Source organism: Rhinolophus sinicus, chromosome 17, assembly GCF_057876585.1.
Source record: "Rhinolophus sinicus isolate RSI-liver-muscle chromosome 17, RSI-T2T, whole genome shotgun sequence".
In the NCBI taxonomy this organism is placed as follows: domain Eukaryota; kingdom Metazoa; phylum Chordata; class Mammalia; order Chiroptera; family Rhinolophidae; genus Rhinolophus; species Rhinolophus sinicus.
The window spans coordinates 175,064,462-175,085,082 of NC_142517.1; the positions used below are offsets into that span (position 1 = coordinate 175,064,462).

The following is a 20,621-nucleotide window of genomic DNA, read 5'->3' on the forward strand; positions in this document are numbered from 1 at the left end:
GAAAGCACATCTGATCTTACTCCTGTATTTTCTTAATTATTAATTAATTTCTTATTGTGGTAAAATATGCATAACATAAAATTGATAATTTTAACTATTTTCAAGTGAACAACTCAGTGACATTAAGTACACTTACATTGTTATGCAACCATCGTCACTATCCATCTCCAGAACTTTTTCATTATCCCAAAATGAAACTACCTATTAATCACTAAGTTCCCATTCCTCCCTCCCTGCAGCCTCTGGCAACCACCATTCTCTGTCTCTATGACTTTGATACTTACTCAGGTAAGTGGCACCATACAGTACATAATTGTCCTTCTGTGACTGGCTTATTTCACTTAGCATAGTGTTCTCTAGGTTTATCTATGTTGTAACCAGAATGTCCTTCCTTTTAAAGTTGAATTATATTCCATTGCATGTTACCACATTTTGATGCATTCATCCATTATTGAGCTTTTAGGTTGTTTCCACCTTTTGGCTATTGCAAATAATTCTGCAATAAACACGAGTATACAAATATCTGTTTGAGTCCCTGTTTTCAATTCTTCTGGGTATATACCCAGAAGTGGAATTGCTGGATCATGTGGTAGTTCTATTTTAATTTTCTGAGGAACTTCCATATTGTTTTCCACAGTGGCTGAACCATTTTACATCCCCAACAGCAGTGCACTAGGGTTCCAATTCCTCCACATCTTCACCGATACCTGTTATTTTGTTTGGCTTGTTTGTTTGTTTGTTTAACAATAGTCACCCCAATATGTGTGAATTGGTATCTCACTGTGGTTTTGATTTGCATTTCACTAATGATCAGTGATGTTGAGCATCTTATTATGTGCTTATTGGCCATCTGTATATCTCCTTTAGAGAAATGACTAAGTAATTTGCTCATTTTTAATTTTGCTTTTTTTGTTGTTATTGAGTTATAGGAGTTCTTTATATATCCTGGATATTAATCCTTTATCAGATATTTGATTTGCAACTATTTTCTCCCATTCCATGGGTTGCCTTTTCACTCTGTTGATAGTGTCCATTGATTCACAAAAGTTTTTAATTTTGATGAAGTCCAATTCATCCATTTTTTTCTTTTGTTACCTGTGCTTTTGGTGTTAAAACCCCTGCATTTTATAAATATGCATACTCAATCCTGCAGGTTGGGCTCCCCAGGAAACAGACTGAGATGGAGACTAGGGTATAGAGCGTATTAGGCAGTGCTTTCAGCACCACACCCTGTGAAAGGGAAGGGAAAGAAGCATCGGCAGAGGGAGAAGTTGAGGTGTGACAAAATCTCAAGGAAAGCCTCAATGATCCACACAGTGAACTCTGGAGCTGAGGTGGATCTTCAGAGATGTTCTTTGTTAGGATTAAAGGAATGGCCTTTATACTGGAGCAGTCATTGGATATAGGGTGCTACAAGAAGGGGCTGTAACTGAGGGTAACGGAGCTCTCTTTAGCCCAGGAAATTCTAAAGAAGGCTGACAGCTAAGGGCAGTGCGCCACCAGTACCACTCCTGACATCTGGGAGAATAAGGCCTTCATTCCTGGAAGGGGATCTGGGTGACATATCACATGATCCACTACAGTCTGAAAGAGGCTTCCTCTTGCTAGCTTTGTTCTCCTGCTGCTGGGGTGCTATTTGCATTTTGTTATAAGTTAGAAAGGAATCTAAGGTCTCCAGGAATCCCCAGCCTATTCTCTCTAGGCCACCTGCTCCGTGCCATTCTTCACCCTCCGTTTGGCATTCCCAGTCTCTATCTTCCTCACCTACAAATCAGTAACAGTACTGTTCCCTTCTGTTGAAGACTGCGGTTTAATGTCATGGACCAGAGTTCCTGCCACCTCAAGGCTTTCATCGCCCAAGACACAGGAGCAGGAATGGGAGCAGAAAGCAGGTATACAACTCCTGCAGAATGGGCAGACAGGATGAGGGAATAGCGGAGGGATGTTGGGACAAAGTGCTTAGGCACAGAGAACCCCAGGCCGCGAGCATAGGCTCAACCACAGAGGAGCCGATGCTGAATCAGATAAGCATGTACAAGAGGGTAAAGTTAAGGAAAAAGAATGATGGTTAAGCAGCACTTGGCATTAGAGACATAAGTAACATTGATCTTAGTTTTAGATGTTGAAGAAATGGCAAAATGAGAAGAAAAAAATACAAAGGTAATATTTATGTCCAATTATCATGCAGTACAGTAATTCAGTATATACTAAAACATGTTAAAACTTAACTGTATTAAAATTAAATCCTATCCCAAGTTGTACTTGATTAGAACAGTTAACTTATATGAATACAGGGCTTCATAAATTGTGGATTATATAGCTCGCAGATCTGCTCACAACCCCAAAACATCACGGGGAATATTCACTGCAGTGCATCCTTTTTTGGATTGAAAGAAACTGTATTTTTGGATCCCTTCCATGGCCCCCTTCGCTTTCACAGATACAGAAGCCATGTGCGGAGTTCCTAATCCTAAGCTCTGAGACTCCTCACAAAAATTTCGCCTTAATAATCTTATCTGTGTCCTGTAACTATATTTTGTGATGTTTTTGGTAAACATCATTTTAGAGTATTCAAATAATTGGATGTATGAACAGTTATAAACATCTGAGCCTTTAAGTAACCCACTCCACTTCAATTTTAATTAAAGGCCACTACCCAAGGCTTTTATGTCATCTGAAGTCAGGCTATATTTGGTGGCTCAGTAATCTTTTCTTTTTCTGAGAAAGTATTCTCTATTTTGAAATTGTTTAGGGCAATCCAGATGTAAGAACAAAAGGTGGATTTTATATTCTTCCGTTCCCTTACTAGCCCTGTGGTTTTAAGGATACCAGAATTTACCCCATTCCGCTCTACAGCATCCCACTCTATCCCAGCCACAAACTGAATTACCCTTATCAGAGAGACTAGGAATATACACTGATTGAAGAACACTTCACCCGCACAGTTTCCATTTGACCCCTATTTAGTTTCTGGTTGTCATTTCCATTTCTTTCTCTGATCCTATTAGTGCTCAGTACATCCTCAGACTAAGAGAACATAATGTTTCTTGTGGGCAAGTTACTCGGAATAAACCCCCAAATACAAATTCTTGGAAAATAACAAAATTATACATTTTCCAAAACCAAGTTTTAATATTTCCTTTAGGCTAGAGCTTGATTTCTCTTAGAAGAGCCATGTGAGAATAGAACGATTTCTTTGTTTGCAGTACAGTCTTCTTTATTCTCATCACCATGATTATTGCTATTAAGTTTTGAGCCTACATTTCTGTGATTCAGTCTTGGAAATGGTTTTCAGAGCTTCATGATCATCTCCTTAATTGTTTCCATTTTTCAGGCTTTTACTATGACATTAGCTACTGTCCTTCCTTAAAATGTCTGAACATCAGGACTGAAGTTTTATTTCAAGTAGCTAAATGGAAATCCCTCTCCTGGGATTCTTGGAAAGGCCACATGAGAAGCCTCAAAGGATATGCTATTTCATCAAAGAGCTAGGCCAGAAGCCTGGAGTCATAGAGCTAGGTCAGAAGCCTGGGGTCATAGAGTTAGGTGAGAAGCCCAAGACCTAAGCAAACTTTCCAATTCGCTCACAACTTATCAGTGTGATAACTCATCAAGGCTTTAGCAAAAGCATCCACCTTTCTACTGCTTTGTCTGATTGTTTGCTTAGTGTGGCCCAAATTACATATGAAGTGTCATCTGCTTTTGTCTACCAATTCTTCACCTTGTTGACAGGTGATCCAGGCAGTTCCTTAGTTCTTACCATCAGTATCTAGCAGTTCCTGGACTCTCCAGGCCAGCATGGAGCACTACAAATATATCTCTCATTATATACACCCAAACTCCCCAATGAAACCCGAAAAAGGCATAGTACTGTTGTTGAGTTTTCATGTATCCCAATCCCTTTTTCTTCCATCATCTCTTCTTCCCTCCCTTTCACCAAGCAGAAGTTATTAGACAGGGATAAATGATATCATTTTTAGACAAAGGGGATTAATTCCCAGTTACCTAACTTCTAACTTACTCTCTGATTGAGTTATAGTTTCATCTAAAAGCAGAGGAAGATTCTTCGTTAAATTTCTTTTTATTCCGACAAGTCTTGCCTAAAATGTTACGAGGTGGTAGAATGAAAATAAGCAAAGAATAATCTCTTCTATCAGAGGTAGCTAAGCTGGTTCTCAATTCCAAGAGCAGAATTGGTCTTGCTGTTAAAACTCACAGCAACCCATGTGTTACTTGGCTCTGAAAGCACATAAGGTGGACTTCAAAGATTTTTTTTTTAACGTTATGGTTTGCTTTTCAGATTGTAATTTGTCATGCATAAATAATGCAAGGCTGAGCAGAGTCAAACCTGATGTATGTGCAGGGTCAGTTCCAGAAAACAGGAGACATGTGGTATTTCTATTCTGCCATCTATGGGAGAGGTTCACGTGGCAGCAACAGTCAGTACTTATTGGTCCCTAGGCATTACACAGAGCTAAAGGCAAAGTGCTAAAAATTGAGAGTGGGAGGTGAATACTGGCCACTGGGAAAAACAGTAAGTAACAGGTAACAGGAAGTTGGACAGTAGTCACCAAAGCCATTTCATTAGTTCTGCCATACTGTGTCTTCCCTGGCTGGGACAGGTTTACCTGGCTGGCAAGTCCCACATTGGCTCTTAGCCTCAGCTTCTTCAAAATACCACATAGTACCTGGTAGCTCTTATACTGTAAACTGATAATGCTGCATCATCATCACGATCACCATCAAATCAGCAATTTTTTTCCCCCAGAATGTGGACCAAGTCCTAATTTCCGAGATCCACTGAGAACTAAACTCTCAGTTGGATTTGATGTCTTTTCTTCTTAGGAGTTCATTGAGATGGTTTTTTGGAGTTGACACCCTTACTGACTTCCTGCAACTTATTTTATATAACATTTATGGCATGTGTGCTATTGAAATGTGTGTACCAATCTACTGCATCCTACAACCATAAGGATAATATGGAAAGAAGCTATTATATTTACCTACCACAATCAGTTGTTTATACTCGAGTGGTGGAAGATAAAGAAAAATGCTTGAAGATAGGAAAAGAGATATTAAAAAAAGTTCCTTCTGCAACATGCAGCCTTTTCCAGAAAAAATAGATAACCTGTCTCTAGTGGGCATTGTTTCCACGTATTACTACAATGCTGAAAAGGACATGAAGTCCTACAAGAACTTTCAGATCTCATAAGTTTTAACAATTCAGCCCTGCCTATCCTCTAAAGAGAGCTTCCCAGGGAACTTCCTCAATCTGATGAAAGTCATCTACAAAACAACCCACAGCATCATAGGTGATGGTGAAATACTAGACGCTTTCCCCTTAAGATTAGGAAACAGACAAGGATATCCACTCTTGCCCCTTCTGTTCAGCACTGTACTGGAGGATCTAGACAGGGCAATTACGCAAGAAAAAGAAATAGAAGTCATCCAGACTGGAAAGAAAAAAGTAAAGCTATCTCTGTAGATGACATGATCTTGTATATAGAAAATCCTAAGGAATCTACTAAAAAATATTAGAATAAACAATGCCAAAGGTTGCAGAATATAAAATCAATATACAAATATCAATATATTTCTATACACTAGCAATAAACAATGTAAAATTGAAGCTAAGGATACCATTTCATTTACAGCAGCACCAAAAATAATAAAATAAGAATAAATATAACAAAATAAGTAAAAGATTTGTACACTGAAAACTCTCAGACATCATTGAAAGAAATTAAAGAAGATCTAAATAAATAGAAAGACACCCAGGTTCATGGATTGGAATACTTAATATTGTTAAAGTGGCGATACTCCCCAAATTCATCTACAGATTCGATGTAATACATAACAAAATTCCAGCTTTTTTTTCCCCCAGAAATTATCTCTAGTCCCTATTTCAAAATTTACTACAAAGCTACAGTAATCAAGACAGTGTGGTAGTGGCATAGGATACACATATAGATCAATGGAATAGAATTACAATTCCAGAAATAAACCCTCACATTTATGGTCAATTGATTTTCCACAAGGGAGCCAGCCAATACAATTTAAGGGGACAACTAGATATCTACATGCAGAATAATGAAGTTGGAGCCTGACCTTGCACTGTATAGAGTAATTACCTCAAAATGGATCAAAGACATAAATGGAGGAGTTAAAATTACAAAACTCTTAGAAGAAAACATAGGAATAAATCTTTGTGACCTTAGATTAGGCGATGGCTTCTTAAATACATCACCAAAAAGCACAAGCAATAACAAAAGAAGATAAGTTAGACATCATCAAAATTAAAAACTTTTGTGCTTCACTTCAAGAAAGTGAAAAAATAACCCATAGAATGGGACAAAATAGTTGTAAATGACATATTGAATAAGGGACTTGTACCAGAATACATGAAGAATGCCTGAAATTCAATAATAAAAATAACCCAATTAAAAATGAGCAGAGGGTAAGCGAAATAAGTCAGACAGAAAAAGCAGAGAATCATATGATTTCACTGATAAGTGGTATATAAACCAAAAACAACAAAAGAACAAGACAAACAAATGAGAAACAAAACTCATAGACACAGACAATAGTTTAGTGGTTACCAGAGGATAAGGGGATGGGGGGTGGGAGATGAGGGTAAAGGGGATCAAAAATGATGGTGATGGAAGGAGAACTGACTCTGGGTGGTGAACACACAATGGGATTTATAGATGATGTAATACAGAACTGTACAGCTGAAATCTATGTAATTTTACTAACAATTGTCACCCAATAAATTTAAAAAAATAAATGAAAAATAATAAAATAAAATATCATCTAACCACAAAAAGTCTTAAAAAAAAAATTTAGCAGAGGGCTTGGATAGATATTTCTTCAGAGAAGATACATAAGTGACCAACAATCACATGAAAAGATACTCAACATCATTAGTCATTAGGAAATTACAAACCAAAACCATGATACCACCTCATACCCACTAGGATGGCTATCATAAAAAATTTGGACAATAATAAGTAGACAAGAATGTAAAGAAATTTGAACCTTTATTCTTTGTTGGTGGGAATGTAAAATGATGCAGTCGCTTTGAAAGACAGTTTTAGTTCCTCAAAAAGTTAAACATAGAGTACCATATGACCTAGCAATTCTCGTCATTTTAAAAAGTATCCAAGAAAATTTAAAACATATTTCCACACAAAAATGTGTACACTGATATTCATAACAACATTATTCATAATAACTAAAAAATAGGAAGAACCCAAATATCCATCAACTGATGAATGAATAAACAAAATGTGGTGTATCTATGTAATAGAATATTGTTTGGCCATAAAAATGAGTGGAGGTGGATGAACCTTGGAAGTATTATGATGAGTGAAAGAGGCCAGACACTAAAGGTCACATATTGTATGATTACATTTACAGAAAGTTCCAGAATAGGCAAATCCATAGAGACAGGAAGGAAATCAGTAGTTGCCAGGGCCTCCAGGGAGGGAGAATGGGGAATAACTGTTAATGGGTATGGGGTTTCTTTCCGGTGTGATGAAAATGTTACGGAATTTTTGCTGATGGTTGTACAACTTTGTGACTATGCTAAAAGCACTGAACTGCACACTTTGAAAAGGTAACTGTTTTGGTATTTGAATTACATCTCAATAAACCTGTTATTAAAAAAGAAAGAAAGGAAGAAAGAAGAAAGAGTGATACAGAAACTAACGTGTGCTAGTTTAAGTCACGTCCTCCCTGACAGCCTCAGTGCTGTCAGGTATTTGCATTTATTAGTTTGTGTTTAGCTGTGGTTTTTACTTTCTTTCTTTCTTTTCTTTTTTTTTTTTGTTTGTTTCATTTTTTTAATTTTGAGGCTTCTATCTAAGTCATGCAGCTAAATAGATTCTCAAACATGTGTTTCCAACATATCTGAGTTCATGACCAAATGATCTGGATTAGAAATCACGACCAAATTCATTTTAGTCATAGATTAATGAACAGGGAGGCTCTTGAGACCCAAATATTTCTCTTTTCAAACATGGTGACATAAAATTATTAAATTGATTATAGGTCCCTTTTAGTGCTAAGTTAATATCCTGAAAATAATAATCAATTTAAAAGTTAGAATGAATAACAAATGAAATGAAACACATAAACATTCAAATGTACCCTGAGGAATGCCCTTTTATGTTACTATATTAAGAGTATACTTTTTAAAAAGAGCTGTACCTATGGGTATATAATGAGTTTGGGTAGTTATGTAGCTCCCTTCTTTTGAATTGCTCACAGCATTTACTTTAACAATTGTCACAACATCCTTGTTGGTGACAAGCATTATGCTAAAAGTACAGTACAACCCCAAGTCAGACAACCAAGGAACACACAGTTATCACATGAAGTCTAGAGCATAGGTAGGCGTGAAATCCAGATGGTCTGCCTAATAATGCCTCATCTACATCTGACCAAAGTGGCGTAATATTGGACCAATAACCTCTCTAATCAATGATGGTTTTGAGTTCCCATTATTCTGGATTCTCCAATTGTGTCTGCCATATCCTAAACAGATGGTCAGTATCACACAATGTGACTGTTTTTGATGGTAATAGGAATCATATAGCTAACACTTCCTGAAACAAAATTAGATTAGCTATTGAAAATTGGACCTCGTTTTTTTTACACTTGATTTTCTTTTATTTCCAGAAATGCCTAGGAATATTGAAAGTCTATAAAGAGTATTTTTGAAATGGATTGGTAGCTACATTTGTTATATGGCACACAATTTGAAAAATTTAGAGGGACTTATAAGACAAGAAATATTTCTTTTAGATAGCAAAAATAGAGTCCAAGAGGAAAAACAGCCAGATTCACTTATACAATATGTTGGGTCTCAGTTTACTCATTTGTAAAAGACGTAAAAGACAAGTTTGGACTAACTAATATCTTAGGTTCTATGCAGCTTTTTGATTTGGTGATTATGATCTTTATCCTGCTCAACTCAAAGTTTAGGCAGGGACATGCATGTGGGGACAGAATTCATCTTATTTATCAATATACTCCTCATGCTTAGCACAGTGCCTGACACATAGTATATGCTCAAAAATATTTTTTGAAAAATAAATGTCTATAGGATGTCCAGTCAAGATGGCAGAGTAGGTAAACGCTGTGCGTACCTTCTCTCACAACCACATCAAAATTACAACTGAACTACAAAACAGCCAACACTGAGAATCACCTGAAGTCTAGTTGAAGCAAAGCCCTACAAATAAGGACACACAGAGGAAGCCACCTCGAGACTTGTAGGTGGGGCAGAGACGTGGAATGGGCTGGTCCCATGCCTGCATGTTACCATTAAAAATCAGAAGAGATATCCCAGCTGCGGAGGTGCTGCCCAGAGGAGAAAGGAGTCCCAGTGCCGCACCAGGCTCCCCAGGCCAGGATTCCAGTGCAGGAGAAAAAAGTCCCCATAATTTCTGATTGTGAAAACTAGTGGAGGTTGTAGCTGAGTGGGACAGAGGCCAGCTATGCTCCAATGTGCTCCTTTTGGAGGGCCTGCAAACAGACTTACTTGCTGACCAACTCACTCACTCTGAGCTCCAGCGCTGGGGCAGCAGCTAGAAAGGCAAAAGGGACATACAGGGAGGAACTGAGTTGTCTGGCTTCAGGATGAGGGCTGGAGGGGCAGCTTTCTCCCAGATAGATTTGCTGGCAGAAGCCATTGTATTTTTGTTGAGCGCTCCCTCTTTCTGGAGTGTAGATGCCATATATGAGTCTCCATCAATGTGGCTAATGCCCTAGTGATTTCTGAGACCACACCCCACCGAACTTTTGGACACACCCAAGCCACTTTCAGTGGCTTTTTAATACAAACTGCCTGCCTTGGCTCATGCTGCAGACCTTCCTAAAGTCTCTGAAAGGTTCACAAAACCCAAAGAAGCAGCATCTGGCTTCGGCATGTCTGGTACCGCTGACTGAGCAGCCCTAAACTTGGCACTAGCAGCAGCCAGCCTTGGTTCATAGCTTAGCCTCTCAAGGCACCTCCAGGCACAGAACAGGCGGCTGCCATATGCAGATTGCTTTGTGGCTTATGCCAGGTGGCCCCACACAGGACATAGACTGCGGCTGAACTTGGCCTGCAGCAGGTCTTCTCCCAGGTGGCGCTGGGGCTGCCACGACCAGTGGCCAGTTTCAAGCCAAACTGGAGTATCACCTGAAGGCCTCCAAGGATGACACACCCAAAGGGCAGACTGGGAAGGCACCAGAGCCCCACTAAAGCGAATCCTGCTCTGTAGGGTAAGTCTCTCCACAACAGGTCCTTCACTATAGTCACAGCCAGTCCTCACAACCAATGGGCCCGAGGGTCAATACCTCCCAATGACATCAAACAACAATCAAGGCTCAACTACAACAGGAGGACACACACAACCCACACAAGGGACATACCTCGAGACTCTGGCTTCAGTGACCAGGGAGACTGTATCACTGGGCCCCACAGGACACCTACTACATAAGGCCACTCTACTAAGACCAGGAAACATAGCAGCCTTACCTAATATATAGAAACAAACATAGGGAGGCAGCTAAAATGGGGAGACAAAGAAACATGTCCCAAATGAAAGAATAGAACAAAGCTCCAGAAAAAGAACTAAACAAAATGGAGACAAGAAATCTACCAGACATAGATTCAAAACACTGGTTATAAGGATGCTCAATGATCTCAGGAAGAACTTCAACAAGAGATAAGAAACATAAAAATGGAGGTAGAAAACATAAAAAAGAACCAGTCAGAAATAAAGGATATAATAACTGAAATAAAGAATACATTAGAGGGAATCAACAAATTAGATGAAACAGAGAATCGAATCAGCAATTAAGAAGACAAGGTAGCAGAAAACATCACAGTACAGCAAAAAGAATCCAAAAAAACAAGGACAGTTTAAGTGTCCTCTGGGACAATGTCAAGCATACCAACATTTGCACCATAACGGTACCAGAAGGAGAAGAGAGAGAGCAAGGAATTGAAAACCTATTTGAAGAAATAATGAGGGGAAACTTCCCTAACCTGGTGAAGGAAATGGATATTCAAGCCCAGGAAACACAGAGAGTCCCAAACAAGATGAACCCAAAGAGGCCCACACCAAGACATATCATTATTTAAATGACAAAGAAAGAATGTTAAAAGCAGTAAGAGAAAAGCAGTTAGTTCTCTTACAAGGGAGTTCCCATAAGACTGTCAGCTGATTTCTCAACAGAAACTTTTAGGCCAGAAAGGATTGGCAAGAAATATTCAATGTGATGAAAAGTAAGTAGCTACAACCAAGATTACTCTACTCAGCAAAGCTATCATTTAGAATCCATGGACAGATAAAGAGCTTCCCAGACAAGAAAAAGCTAAAGGAGTTCATCACCTCCAAACCAGTATTATAATCTTAGAGAGGCTTCTTTCAGACCAAAAAAAAAAGGAAGAAGAAGAAGAAAAAATAAAAACAATGAATGATGAAATGGCAATAACTACATAGCTATCAACAATTACTTTAAAATAAGTGGATTAAATGTTCCAATCAAAAGACATAGGGTGGCTGAATCGATAAGAAAACAAGATCCATACATATGCTGCCTACAAGAGACTCACTTCAGATCAAAAGACACACAGAGACTGAAAGTAAAGGGATGTAAATAGTTACTTCATGAAAATGAAAAAAAAAAAAAAATCTGGGATAGCAATACTTATACCAGACGAAATAGATTCTAAGAGGAAGGCTATAACAAGAGACAAAGAAGGATCCAATAATCCCACTTCTGGGTATTTATCTGAAAAAACCCAAAATGCTACTTCGAGGGTATGTGTTCATCCATACATTCATTGCAGCATTATTTACAATAGCCAAGATATGAAGGCAATTTGGGTGTCCCTGAATGGATGAATGAATAAAGAAAAGGTGGTACATATATACAATGGAATATTACTCAGTTATTAGAAAGAATTAAATCTTGTCATTTGGGACAACATGGATGGACCTAGAAGGTATTCTGCTGAGTGCAGTAAGTCAGACAGCAAAAGAGAAATGTCATATGATTTTACTTATAAGTGGAATCTAAAACACAAAATAAACAAACAAAGTGAAACAAAGTCATAGATACAGAGAACATTTTGATTGTTGCCAGATAGGAGGGGGATTGAGGGTGGGTATAAAAGGAGAAGAGATTAAGAAGTACAAATTGGTTGTTACACAGCAGTCTTGGGGATACAGGGCATATCATGGGGAATATAGTCAATGATATGGTAATAACTGTGTATAGTGCCAGGTGGGTTCTAGACTAGTCAGGTGGATCACGTCTTAAATTATATAAATGTCTAACTACTATGCTGTACACCTGATGTAATGTACAGCATAGGGAATATAGCCAATAATATTGTGCTAGCGTGGTACAGTGTCAGGTAGTTGTTGGACTTATCATGGCTATCCCTTCTTTAGGTACATAAATGTTGACTAACTATGGTGTACACCTGAAACTAATATAATATTCTATGTGAGCTATATTTTAATAAAAATCTTTAAAAAATAAATATCTTCAGTATTTTGTTGTATAGATTTTCTTTATTTTTCTTTGAGGCACTACAGTTGAAGTTAAAATTATCGTAACAACTCTTCCCAGGAATATATCTGTTGCATTGGTAATGTGCTTTTATTTTTCCAGATTTCTTTCATTCCTAATGTACTATGACTGACCATTCATAAAAGGATATTAAGCTTTGAAGATTTCCAAAAACGTCTGGAGAGGGAATTTCTACAAGTGTTCACATGTTTGTATTTTTAAAAGTTATTTACATCTGCAGTACTTTGGGCACTTATCAATTAACATATTCATGTTACATCAACACTTACTTCATTGTCTTTCCTTTAAAAGTTACTTTTTCCAAACATTTGAACATCTTCCCTGGTTTGGTTTCCCTCATCCCCATTAGTTACCAGTGCTGACTCCATTCTTTTTATTGCCAATATTCTTACGGAAAACTAGAGGAGATGAGCTATTTATCCTTGACTTTTGCTTCCAAAGATGCACAACCAAAGAATAGGAACTCCTTAAAGGATGCACAGGCTTTAGGGGCATCTGTCTCTGTCTTTAACTTGACAAAAATAAAATAATAAAGCTATGTGTTTCCTGTACACATATAAATGCCAGAAATAGATTTAGATGTATATTTTTCAATCCATGTGCCAACTGAATAAGCAGAGTGAAACAGATTGTGGCAAGGAGGCCACCGCCACCCACCCTCGAACTCTTCTAACCCTGCCTCCTGCCGACCTGCTGGGAGCCCAGCCAGCTGCTCCCCTGGGAGCTGCACACTCGCCTCTGGGGCGGTCGTGCTGTCTCGTGTTCCTGGGTGTCATTAAAATCATAATTTCTCTGCGTGACTTTGGACTGGATCCTTTGACACCACTGAACTTTTGCAGATTATTTACTCTATCTTAGACTCTTTATACTTCACCAACCAGAAGGCCTTGGAGAAGACACTGGGACCAGCAGACTCAGCTGTGATATCCCAGCTTGTTCAGTCTCCTCACAAAGCAGAAGGCAAAAGAATTGTTCTAGGTGCTAAGAGAGATGGGCCTGCTGGGGGAGGCCTGTCTGTTACTACTTGTCACTTTTTAAGCAGGGAAACCACTGAGACTTCTGAGAATACAGAGCCCACAGTATAACAGTATAACATGCTTTTCAGTAGCAGTATACACACACACACACACACACACGTATACTCATATATTTTGTATATATTATATATATGTTATATGTGTATTTACATTTTTCTTTGAAAAATGGAAAATCAGTTCTGTAATGCCATCTCTGTTATCACACAAAATATTGAGTGAAGAGTATCCCTGTGGCCTGAGCTGGGCAGATCAGAGTCTCTCACACGTTTGGAATTGAGACAGAAGTGCTCACCTCAGTCTGTCCTGGCTTCTCCAACAGAAAAGATGTGCCCTGGGGAGCTGGAGATCAGCAGTGTTTGAGGTCGTGCACCCTGAGGCGGTGAAAACATCTGCAGAAAGAGAGAGGGAAAGCAAAATCAATCTACAGCGAGAAAAACAGAGAGGAGAAAGACAGCGTGCTTCCTGGCTTCCTACAGGCTTCCTGGATCTTGGTTCTAGTCCCCAGGAGACCCAGCTGCCTCCGCCCTTGGCCTGAAGTTCATTTTTCTTATATGCAGTGACGTCTTTCCTAAAACAGTGACTTCATAAGTTTTCTGATAGCAAAGCATAATCATAATCCTTTTATCAAGTTCAATTATCCAAACTCTCAAGAATCTGAATTATAATGAAGAACCCAGAAGTAATCACGTGACATATGTAAATAGCCAAGGTATGGTTTTGGTCCAGAATGATGCAGAGCATCATTCCTAGCCTTGCCTGCCCTGCTCACTATCCCCTCCTCAAAAACACCCAGCAATTCACCAAATATCTACGGGGCAGTTGCTATATGTTCTGTACCAGGTCAAATGCTTAGGGTGTGAAAGCCAAGAACACATCCCCCACCTCTTAGGAGTTTTCAATCCAGTGGGGAAATTAGATAAGCAGAGTGTACTAGATTTTCCCGATGTACACTGGTGAGAGAATTCAGTCTTCTTTAACACCATTCTCAGTGAAAACCTCAGTGTTGATTCAGAAATGGCAATATTACTGTGCACACTTTATTTGTTTAATATTTCAAGAGGCCAAGCATGATCATCAACTACAAAGTGTCAAGAATTTTGAAGGTATGACTGACTTAGGTTCTTTCGAAGATGTTCAATGAATGTTGCAGAGTTCTAGATGAGGAAGAAACAGCGTCCTCCAAGGAGCTTACACAGCCAACCAGATGATTCACACACAATTTCACTTCCTTCTACTGGTTTTGTGGGATGGGTCGTACAATACACCACCAACTTTGATACGACCGTGTTGAACTTTTAACCAGGCTGCCTGTGTTGAGGGTACAGCAAAGTTCTTTTTGTCAAGGAAATAAACCTTATTGAGACAGAGGTCAGTTTTAATATCTAGTGATTTTTATAAGATTAATGCATAGGAATCTTTACACTAATATTTTTACTACTTTTATATTCCTTATGCATCAAAGATCCTACGTTGTGTGTTTAAGTTAACTTGGTATTTGGAATAGGATTTACGAAAGTAACTTCTATCTGAATGTAAATTAACGCATATTTATTGCAGAATATTTGGATAATATAGATCAATATTGTATGACCTAATCCATAATATCATTTTATTTCTATAGTCATAACTTTTATTTTTATAATTAACCTCTTAGATCTTTACGTGCCCTATCAGCAGAAAGTCTCATATCGACTCCCCCAATTGTCTAAAGTCCCCAGGGGCTTAGTCCAAAGGAGGACAGGGTGAGTTGTTTCTAATGCCGGGTCTGGAGGGAATTGGTCCAGAGGGGAAGGTCTACACCCTTTCACTACAGGGAGAAAAATGAAACTAAGAATCAAAGCAAATAGTCTAGAGACAGGCACAATCCAAGCTGTGGTAATGCCCTTGCTGGTTTGGGCCTCTTTCCGGGCCAGCGGGGAGACAAGGAGCCTGATCTAGGAGTCTGCACTTACAGCTCTCTTGGAGTCCCTCACATACGTGGCAATAGTCACCGTTTTCCCCTAATGCACAGTATTGGCTCAGGGCGGCTGGGTCCCAAGGAGTTTCTAGCTTCGAAACAGTGCTGTGCTTTCTCCAAGAATGTCTAAGCCCTCATGTTTATGTCAGGACACCAACTTAAGTTTGTCCATTCCTAAAGATAATTTTATTTTAGGGCCTCATTACTCTACTCTGATAATGGGCTTTAGCTAAGCTACTCTGATAAATCTCAAAAAGAGCAGGGTAGGGGGTTATCACTTTGTGAGGGGTGTAAATGTCTAACTATTACATTGTTTTGTACACCTGAAAGTAAAATAATAAAATAATAATAATAATAATAGAGGCGAAGCTAATATAATAAATGCTTTATATGCATTAATAAAAAAAACGGGTAGAGTATTTGTCCTTGCCTTTCCAGATGGCCAGAGCTCCATACGCAAATAATCCAACGATTTCATCAAGGATCAATTTTATGGTTACTGTGATATGTGGAAATATGCGGCCACTGTAACTATGTTCACTATACAGAATATTACTAAGAAAAAAATTGAAATTACCCATAATCTCAACCATAGATAGCCACGGCTAATGTTTTATAGAAAGACTCTTGCCCTAACTTACCTCCCCAAACCCTCTTGCATGGCTCCCCTATAGCTGCCCTTGACATAACAGTTTGGACAAGCTGCTGCTCTCCAGACATGCCATACTTTCTCTGTCCATTGTATTTCCTTTTTCTGGAATGCTTTCCTCTCTGTATTTGTCTGTTGAAATCTACCTCTTTCAAGGCCCATACTGAATGCACTTCTCTCTTACAGGTGAAGTTCTGTACTCATCCTCTGGCGGAAGCTCCACTCACGCTGATCACAACCTGTACCTCTCTAAAGACACTTATACTATTATGCCATTGTTTTGTTCATATTTTTGCAGTAGTCTCAACTCCCTAACTAAATTGCAGGCTTCAGAGTAATTCTTACGTGAAAGTAAGAATTTTGTTTATTCAAGCTTTTCATTCTCCATGTCAACTGGTACAAATGATATGTACTCAGCAAATATTTTTGTAAAATATATGAATTCACCAGCAATAGAAAATATGTCAATTTACTTAGCCCAGTCAAATTCTTTAACTTTATTAAAATCAAAATGATAGTATCAAGTGCCCATTACATGTAACATGCCAGGTATTTACTATTTCAAACTTGTCTTAAATTTAATTGGAAAAAGTTCAGATGTGAAAAATTATAAAGAAGAATAAATACCCATACACCCTCCCATCCATATTAAGAAAGAAAACATTACCAATATAGTCAAAGCCCTGTGAATCCCATCCTGAACACATCTGTTTCCCTCTCCACCACTGCGAGCCCAACTCTGAACTTGGGGATGACTCTTTCCAAACATTTATTTTATATTTTAACTATATTACACATGTATTTATACTGTGTGTTTGCTGAATTATTTAAGAATATTCAATTCTTAAAATAAGGAAATAAGAGAAATGAATATATAGGGAAAAAATGAAACTAAGAATCAAAGCAAATAGTCTAGAGACAGGTGAAATCTGTAAAATATGTTAAATAAGTTAGTAAACTCTGAGATATGTTAGACATAGATAAAGTAATGGAGTATTTGTACAGTGGACATAATTAGAAAGGGATGGAAAGAGCAAGAAAACCTGGTAGTCATGATACACTAAATAAATATGTGAGGCCGTGAATCATCAAATATTCATCACACATCAAAGATACATAAAGCATATGAGGCATTCACTAATTATGAGGTCTTAATTCGGCCAACCATTGGCTCCTCACATTCTCTGCACAAGGAATGCAAAATACAATCCACAGCTGCTCATCAGGCTAATTGGTAAGCTACGGCCACCAGCCAGATGCACTTGCTCCCAAGCCTACAGAGTGTGTTGTGACTCTAGGCACCTTCTACAGGTTGGGCCACTTTACTCAAATCTCAACTCTGGCGCTTGCCAGCACACCCTTATCAAGGAAGAGAGAGATAAGACTGAACATTCAGGCTGCGTCATCTTTCCACCCTGCCTACACCACATCTTAAATGTGTTAACCTATCCTATCTATTTCACCTTGCTTCACGCTGTGTGTTTTCAATTGATTTAATAAACCATGTGATTTAAGCATGTTGTTTTGGTCTGTAAGCCCTTCTGTTGTGTGAGCTCTTGGATAGCTTGCCAGTTATTATACTTACAGGCTTCTGTTGCAGCAAGGTAATTTCCCACACAATAGGATTTACAAGGTTTTAACTTGAATATCAATGGCATTGTATCATACATATTCATCTGCCACATGCTTTCTTATTTAACATCATACTAGTGAGATTCTTTCATGGAAAATATGTAGATCTATTTAATTTATTTGCATGGCTATGTTCACTATATGAATACATTACAATTTATTTATGAAATCTGTTGATCTAATGGAGGTTGTTTTCAATTTTTTACTGTTGCAATCAATGCTGCTGTGAATATTCTTGTACCTACCTCCTTGGGAACATGTAAGAAAGTTGCTCTGAGGATATACCTAGTACAATTTCAGAGTCAAAGGGTACGCACACCTTTAACCTGACTACATATTGCCAAATTGCTCTCCAAAGTGATTGCACCAATTTATGCTCTTACCAGAAGTAAATGAGTCCCTATATTCTTAATCCTAGCCAACACTTTGTGTTGTCAGACTTTAAAATTTTTGCTCATCTGATGAATGGATGCATTCTGGTTACAAAGAAGTTAGTAATTGTGGCAATTAAAAAAACCTTATGGCATTTCCTCAGTACTCAATTACGAGGGAAAAAATCTGTGCTCGTTTTGTGTCAGATTTTTGGACTTTCCCATTCTCCGTGTAAGGCCAAGTAAAATTTCCCCTTTCTCTTTCCAACTCTGTGAAAACCAAAGTAAAAAGTACTTTACAACAAAATTTGTCATTCTTTCCCCCATAGGGATTAAGGTTTGGAAAAATACCACGATAGTTGCTTTATGTCACAAAGATATCCCTCTCATTATAAAGGGGAACGAGAAAAAGAATTTAGCTGCGTCCATGCAAATCACTCATCACTGAGCATATGCCATAATGATGGTGGGTCAGTAGCTGAACAACTATTACTCATAGGCTGAGAATGAACTCATTTTAAAAATTCTAGAAAGTGGCTCCTCGCCCCAGAATATCTATCCTGGGGGGCTTGTTCCATGCCTTAAATTCAACTGGTAGAAATTCACGTACTAGGGTTAAACTTTTTCATATTTAAGAAATCTCCAAAAGAAAATACATTTCAAAAAAAATACATTTAGTACTTATAAATTATTTGCACCTTATTTGTCACATGTCTTTCAAAAGCACAAAGGAAATGAGACATAGGACATGTAAATGTTATCAGGTATAAGATGGAGAACATCTTCAATTTGCTCTCCCTAATCCCGCACATTCAGACAGGCAAATCTTTTGTTCTTAATTCCTTTTAAACCTTTTGGGTAACTCCCCAACAGCCCTAACAGTGTTCTCAAAATGTGGTGTAAGGGTCCCTTGTGGCTTCAGATCCTCTAAGGTAATTACTTAAAAAATACCAATTCCTTAGCCCTAGCTCAGGCCTGCTCAATCAGAATGTCTGAGGCTGAGGCCCTCCCTGGAATCTGTGTTTTCAACAAATTACTCAGTTTGATTTAAAACCAAACAAACAAAGCAAACCACGGTTTTACAATTGAGAAGTATAACATACATTAAGAAAAGTACCGAAAATTTAAAAAATGCAGTACAAATTATTACAAAGGGAATATCCATATACCTACGGCCTAGAACAGGAAAGAGAGCTTTGTCAGCACTTCTGACGCCCTTTCCAGTTATCTCCCTCTTCCTCATCGTAACTACTATTCCGATGTCTAACACTACCAGCTTGATTCTGGCACTCATTGAAGATGAGAACCGGTGACAGGATAAAACTCACACTGCTTAGCGTGTCAAATAAGGATACTACATAATTTGTTCTTTGCAACCTCACCTTCTGCCTCTGCCTTCTTCACATTTCATTCTCGTCATTCGGAAGCAGTTATGTTTCATTTTACAATTATTGCCCTAATTCATTGCTCAGGCTTCATGCTGTTTCACTGCCTCAGATGTGCTGGGGAGTGCCCGTACTTCCTGAGTCTATTAAACTCATTTTTCAAGTCTTGTCCAACTGTCACTTTCTTATAAGCCTCATGACTTTCACTCCAGAGCCATCACTCTTTCTGTTGTGTGACCAAGAACATCTTATAATGTGGAACAACAATTCTTTTACCTGTCTATTCCTCTTTCTAGACCAGGAATCAGGGCAGTTTTCTTCTTTTGAATTCTTTTGAGTATACAGCCTTAGTATGTGTCCCTCAGCAGGTGCTTACTTGTTGAACCAACAATCTCCAGGTACGTAAGTCTTTGGAAAGTAGCACACTGCAGCACTAACACTGCCAGGTATATTTGGACCAGATCATGTTCTTCCTTGTCAGGAAACAATCTCAGACATTAGGAGAACACTGGGTGCCTGAGAGGGAGGTGAAAGCAAGTGAAGGAAGTGGGATGAAACACAAAGGGGGAGGTGGGGAGCCAGAGTGATGTTGCCCAGATCTTAGGGGGCCCTGCAAAAGAAGGAGTAAAGGGACTGCTGTGCTAGGGGCAGCACTGGGGGACCTGCCTCGCCTGAGCCCTCCCTTCTTTCTCAGCTAGGGCCCCCAGTTGTCAGACCACTGTGCTTCATGGAAGGCCTAGACTCTTCTAACTTCTTTACATCTTTTCCTGCCTCTAATTATCCCCGGACTGTCCATCTGCTTCTGACTGTCAATTCTTGCTGGAGAAATGCCTTGTAAGTAACCTGCCTATTCCTTGACCTTTGCATACAAGGAAGGTGGAGTGTTCAGTTCTTCAAGACTCCTACCCATCCATAGTATGTGTGAGTAGGAGTGGAGGGCGGCAACGAGACACACAGAGGGCCTTGTGTAACTGCCCTGGTGCTGAGGATCTG

At 38.7% G+C, this 20,621-nt stretch overlaps 1 protein-coding gene across 3 annotated transcripts in view; it reads right to left on the reverse strand.

Annotated features, from left to right (window-relative positions):
• NEMP2 (nuclear envelope integral membrane protein 2) overlaps positions 1-20,621 on the reverse strand; it is a 212,248-nt gene that overhangs the window by 183,619 nt on the left and 8,008 nt on the right. For all 3 annotated transcript variants that reach the window (XM_088793799.1, XM_074339370.2, XM_074339364.2), the window contains exon 2: positions 13,927-14,023. The gene's annotated coding sequence lies outside the window, so the exon portion shown is untranslated. The remainder of the gene's footprint in view (positions 1-13,926; positions 14,024-20,621) is intronic.